This window comes from Micropterus salmoides, unplaced genomic scaffold (assembly GCF_014851395.1).
Source record: "Micropterus salmoides isolate LMB-PRFRI ecotype aquatic unplaced genomic scaffold, ASM1485139v1 Ms_hic_scaffold_3057, whole genome shotgun sequence".
Lineage (NCBI taxonomy): Eukaryota > Metazoa > Chordata > Actinopteri > Centrarchiformes > Centrarchidae > Micropterus > Micropterus salmoides.
This window is the reverse complement of record NW_024042326.1, coordinates 234-6,208: the sequence shown is the minus strand read 5'-3', so window position 1 is coordinate 6,208 and position 5,975 is coordinate 234. Positions and strand designations below refer to the sequence as shown.

Below are 5,975 nucleotides of genomic sequence, written 5' to 3'. Positions count from 1 at the left end.
TCCCCCATCTGAAACTGTGGTGAGAACCCCCTCCCCTGTGTATCCAGTGGTTTCCTCCTCCAGTGAAACAATGTAAATAGCTCTGGGGACTCCTGTACAATATCTCTGTAAAAGGGGGGTCCGAAAAGTGCCTGATCTATGTTTGCATCGTCCAGTGGTAATGTAAAGGTAAGACCTCTCACAGCTGATTTCTGGACTGAAACCCTTCTTTTTGTGTGAAGCTGCATGTCTCCTTTGAGCCGACCATTCATGTGTAACTGGACACGTGCATCTTGTTTTGTTTGTACGCAATTAGCTAGATTATTTTACAATTCAAATTGAGGACGATGAGCCGGCAACATTTGTACAGGCTGCTTTTTATAACGATAAATCACAGTCTTTACTTCAGTGTGTAAAGGAATATTGAATTGTTTTTGAAGTGATTTTCTCCGTACAGTATTGTGTTGAGTTTGCTTCTTTTGACAGAGTTTAGCCCCTAAATTGATGCATCAACTTTCTATTGAATTTTACCTCAACACTGTCGAATGCAAATCAAATTTAGTTTTTAAAATTATCTTTTTTTATTCAGAGAAAATCTGGCTACCTTTACATTTCACCCTGCGATATTTCACCCTGTTCCTGCAAAGATGGACCAGGTTCCTTCTGGGTTTTAGTACTCAGACTTGTGGTGAATTAAGAGGACAAATCTGTATTTTGTATTTTTTTGTTTTTTAATTCTTCTTATGCAAAGTCAGGTCTGCTTACCTGGAAGCTATTTCCTCACTGGCTGACCTCTGATCTTTTGCTGGAATGACACCTGGAGCCAGTTATTATTTAAAACGGCAGATTCTAAGCTCAGTGAAACCAAAAGCACTGAACTACAAATGTAATGTAATGTAACCCCCCCCCCCCAGCACTGAAGTTAAGCTGTGAGCTGGCCCTGGTCTATTTGAGATTTAAACTATTGACCTATTTAACATTTTAAATCATGTGTCTCACCACCACGCCCCTTAGTACAATATGAACTTATTTATTTTGTATTTTGTTTGCTTTTATAACCAATAAATCTGTTATGAATCTATAAAAATATGTTGTAGGTCATTTGCTGAACCTTAACCTCAAACTTTGACTAGATTTTACAACATTTACATAAAAACACCACTTGATGAGAACAGGTTTATTAAATTGTTTATTAGCCTATTTTACAACTCACATAAACACTGCTGCTTTATACTTTAACAACACCATTAAAATTTCTGACCAGACAAAAAGTTCAGCATTTCTACTGAAACCACATGGATGGCCTGAACGTTGTCATAGTAACTCATTAACTGGTTTCACTGGAACCCACAAACCTTCAAAGGCAGGATCAGCACTAACAGATGTCATTTTTTATGGGCCAGATCTGATCATTTCATGGTTGTATAATCAGAGGGAAACCTACAGAATCTGATTTTCTCTGATCAGAGCTGAACCACATGGTAAAATCTCAAGCTGTTACTGGATGATTCAGGTCTGCTGTCAGGCGGCACAGAGTTTGTGTTGATGATGTTGGCACACAAGTTACGACTTAGTAGTGCTTTAGTAAAGTCCAGTAGAGCCTTGATGCCAGTGTGGTTTCCTGAATTTGCACAAAATGTGACTGTTTTGTAATGTTTAATCTGAACAAAAAAAATTTGTGTGTTTTAAAAACAGAACAACATCTCCACATCAAATACTCCAATTTTTACAATATCTGTCAGGTATTATAACATAACCAAGGGGTCTGTTGCTTTCAATGTAGCGTTGATGTGAAAAACCCTTTTCAGCTTTGGTCACGTCGGGTCGGCAGCCTCGGTTTCATTTCATCTTGTAGTCTTCAGGTCTGTAGAAAAAACACAAGACAACACATTAGTATGGTGGGGTATAAAAGTCTGGGGAAAGAACCCATTACAAGGAAAAACATGGAGAGAAAATGACAGATGAGAAACCAGAAAGATCTTATCAGGGTTTTTTTTCCCTTTTCAAAATGAGACCAGACACAGCATCCTCTTTTTGTGTTTTTCTGCTTTAATTTTGAGCAGAGATTGTAGCAGACAGATATTATCATGGCATGCTGTATTGGTTTTGATACAAAGTAAAAAAAATGTTATCATGAACTGTAATAGCTCTGCTATCAACTACAGCAGTATGGTTATGTTGTTGATTTTCTGTCTGAGCACCGTGTGTGTGCGTGCGTCTGCGTGGGGAGAGGGGACAGGAGTCACATATCCAGTAATAATCTTTTGCTTCTGCTCCAAGGTTTTCTGAGAGAATATTAACTGTGTTTAATAAAGGGCAACAATTGAATTGCCCTCGATGACCTCAACTTCGCCTCCTCTGACGGGCTGGCGGGCACATGCACGCGCGCACACACGATCAGTAAAATGAATAAGACAGTGTGAGGGAACATTAACTAGGCTATGGCCCATCTTTTAAATAAACCAGAATTAGCTTGACCTTGACGACCACACAGCGACAGGCCTGGGCATGTGCCCTGATTGGCTGAAGAGATTGGGCCAGTAAACATGCACACACACTCCTCCGACAGCAATGCCGAGCGTAATACTGACATGCTGTAAGCATATCTTTTTTCCACGGTAACTGGGACATGATGTCTTGAAAGCAGTTAAATTTTTCAAATACCTTGAGTACCATATATAACCTCCATTTTAATGGGGCAGAGGCCGACATTTCAGAGGTTGGAAAACCTGGACAAATAAAACCAAAAACAGTATGCATGTCTGGATGCCTCTAGACCTGTCCAGGGTACACCCTGGACAGGTCGCCAATCCATCGCACACCCTGGACAGGTCGCCAATCCATCGCACACCCTGGACAGGTCGCCAATCCATCGCACACCCTGGACAGGTCGCCAATCCATCGCACACCCTGGACAGGTCGCCAATCCATCGCAGGGCCACACATAGGCAAACAACCACTCACACTTAAGGACAATTTCAGAAACACCAATTAACCTAGCCTGCATGTCTTTGGATGGTGGGAGGAAGCCGGAGCGCCTGGATAGAACCCACACGGACACGGGGAGAACATGCAAACTCCACACAGAAAGCCTGGGTCAACCGGCGTTCGAACCCACGACCTTCTTGCTGTGAGGCCACAGTGCTAACCACAGCACCACCACACCACCCTGTTTAATATTTGTATTCAATGCAATGCAAAAACAACTCCACAACAACTCTGCACGTACACCACATTAATGACGACTTTAAGAAACTCATAAAAGTTTCATGACTGTGCTTCACTGTCGCCTTGTTAACTGGGTGGTTGCTTTGTGAAATACAAATATTCACAACAACTTGGAGAGTCAAAGTGCATTGACTGCAGTAACAACGATGTTGCTGAATATTATACTGTGATGCAGCTAAAGGTTGAAAGGAAAGGGAAACTTTTTCTATTTATAATTTGATCTTAATGACAACCAGTGGACTTGGGTGTTGAGCCACTGCTCCTGCAGATGAAGAGGAGCAGCTCTGACCTGCATAAACAGCTGGACGCTGAAGCTAGTGCTGAGCAGGTGGTAGAGGGAATGCTCCCAGTTAACCTGTCAGGATGATGGTTCTTACAGGTGAGGCCAGAGAAATGCAACAGGACGACATTATCATGACAGCAAACCGCGGGTCACAATGTCAGTCTAATCTCAGAACAGAAAATACTCCACTGAAAAACCCATGAATATGATTATGCCAAATAACAGATGCTCTCTCACACCCCACAGAGAAACCTTGTGTGTCCAAACGGTCAGGAAGTGGTGGGAAACAGCTGACTTTCCCCACAAGCTTTTATGACATTTCACCTTTTATATTCAAATGTCTGGCACAACACCTAGGCAGGGAGTACTGAGTGGGCTGTTCAGTGTTACGTTGTTTGATAATTGCATAGCGTAGCATAATGTACAATGGTAAAACTCTGCAAACATCACAAAAACTTTTACGAACAATATAAATATCATATGAGCTTTTAACCTTAGAGTGTCTATATACCATGTTCTCTGTGTGTCATGTCACATACTGACCGCTCTTTGCTGGCTGACAATCATTCACGCCACAGCCACATGTGTTTTTAGTTACAATGAAAACTGTTGCATCTTATTTTTTCTTGCATGAGTGAATGTGTCAGAGTCAAACTGGCCACAAAAAGGAGGGGTTGGCAAGCTTTTGAATTGGATCCGTTCATGCATACGTTGCTTAGTGAGACCATGAAAATAACGCAAAACTGTGTTAAAGTGCCAGCACTGTTCCTTCACCAGCGATTCAACAACCTGTATTTCTTTTTGAATGCGAAATACAAAAACTTATTTTTATCCCATCCTGGATTTCTGTTGTCTTTAAAGTATTTAAAGATATAACCACATGGCTGCAATATCCCAAACACTCAGAGGATGTAACCTAATGCTACTTCATGTCAACTACTGTAGCACAAAGGCAGGGTGGTTAGTTTACACAAAGAGGGTGTGAGAAGTAGCAATGTGAGATGGCACTAAGATCAACATCGCCCCCTTCTGGCTGTTCCTCACCAGCACAACACCCAAAAATATGGGGGTTTTGTGTGTGTGTGTGTGTGTGTGTGTGTATCACTCATGGTGCAATGATCCTCGAAGGACAAAAAAGTAAGAAATTGATTCCCAAGTGAGGAAGGTAAAATTTGTCAGGCAATTAAAAGAGCCATTTGAAGGTAGAGGTCAGGGGTTAGCATTAGCATAAACATTAAAATGTATCATTTTCTGTTTAGTTCAGTCAACTGAATACAAATAGCACTAAATAGCCAGTATGACTTGATGTACATTTTCTCTGCTGGAGATTCATTATGTTACATGTCACCTTGAAGCAACTATACCACAATTATTAAAAACTGAAAACATGTATGATATAATCACCCAAGCAGGCAAAAATGACATTAAATAGCATACCTGAAAACAACTCCATCAACATGAGCTATTCCAATTACATGCATCCCAATGCTGTTGTTGGTACTCCAATTCCAATTCCAATGACGGTGATTTAATTTAACTTACAAGCAAGACAATGTTGATGACAACATTATTCATTTGCTACAGTACTTAACAAAAATACCATTATATGAATGTGCAACACTCATCAATGATCCTGTTAATCTTGTGTGTACTGAGGTTCTTTGTGTGTAATACAGTAGATCCTGCATTCACATTTATATACAGTGACACCTACTTGTGTGTGTGTGTGTGTGTGTGTGTGTGTGTGTGTGTGTGTGTGTGTGTGTGTGTGTGCGGACAGCATCTGTATTTATGTTGACATTGGTGTGCGTTTGAGAACAGACTGTATGTGTTTCTACATACGGTGTCCACAGCCTGGGGAAGGCGTCTATCTCCTCCTGCGTGTACTCGCTGAGTTTCCTGGGGATTTCTCTGGGCTGAGGCAGCTCCTCCGTCAGGTTTGCACGGATGTCCTCTGGTAGTTCCTAGTGAGGGGGAGGACAGAGGAGACGTGACATGAAAAAGAAGGTGAAAATAGGCATAAAGTTACCATTTATACCCCATAAGCAGCTCAGATATTGTTGACTTAAAGGGAGCTTTAGTTCCATCTCTCTCCAGTGTTTACAGTTGTTCTCATTAATATTCATTACAAGTGGGAATGTACCTACAGATTCATTTAGAGGAGCTGGCATAGTTCAGACTTAAAACAGTGATAGACCCCCCCCAACACACAAATTTCAAAATATATTGTGTTCTGAGTTGTAGATGGGACTGCAGACATTCACAAGGCTTGAGCCCATCGGCTTGTAATTTGGGATGCACACTGCATAACATCACTTCTGATGGTGGATATAAAGTCAGGGCCAAAATAAAAGACATGTATCAGACTTTCCTCACTTCTAAATTCTGACACCAAACACATCATGTGTTACATTACAAGTCAAAACTCAAAGAGCTGATTGTCACACATTCCTGGAAATAATGAAAGTTTCATGGTTAAAAAAAA

At 41.0% G+C, this 5,975-nt stretch overlaps 1 long non-coding RNA gene across 1 annotated transcript; it reads right to left on the bottom strand.

Annotated features, from left to right (window-relative positions):
- Nucleotides 1–1,141: 1,141 nt before the first annotated feature.
- LOC119883972 lies at nt 1,142–5,482 on the bottom strand. Its single transcript, XR_005440894.1, has 2 exons — nt 5,333–5,482; nt 1,142–1,843 (listed from the first exon to the last, which is right to left on the bottom strand). It is a non-coding gene; the product is annotated as an uncharacterized LOC119883972 (long non-coding RNA).
- Between the last annotated feature and the right edge of the window lie 493 nt (nt 5,483–5,975).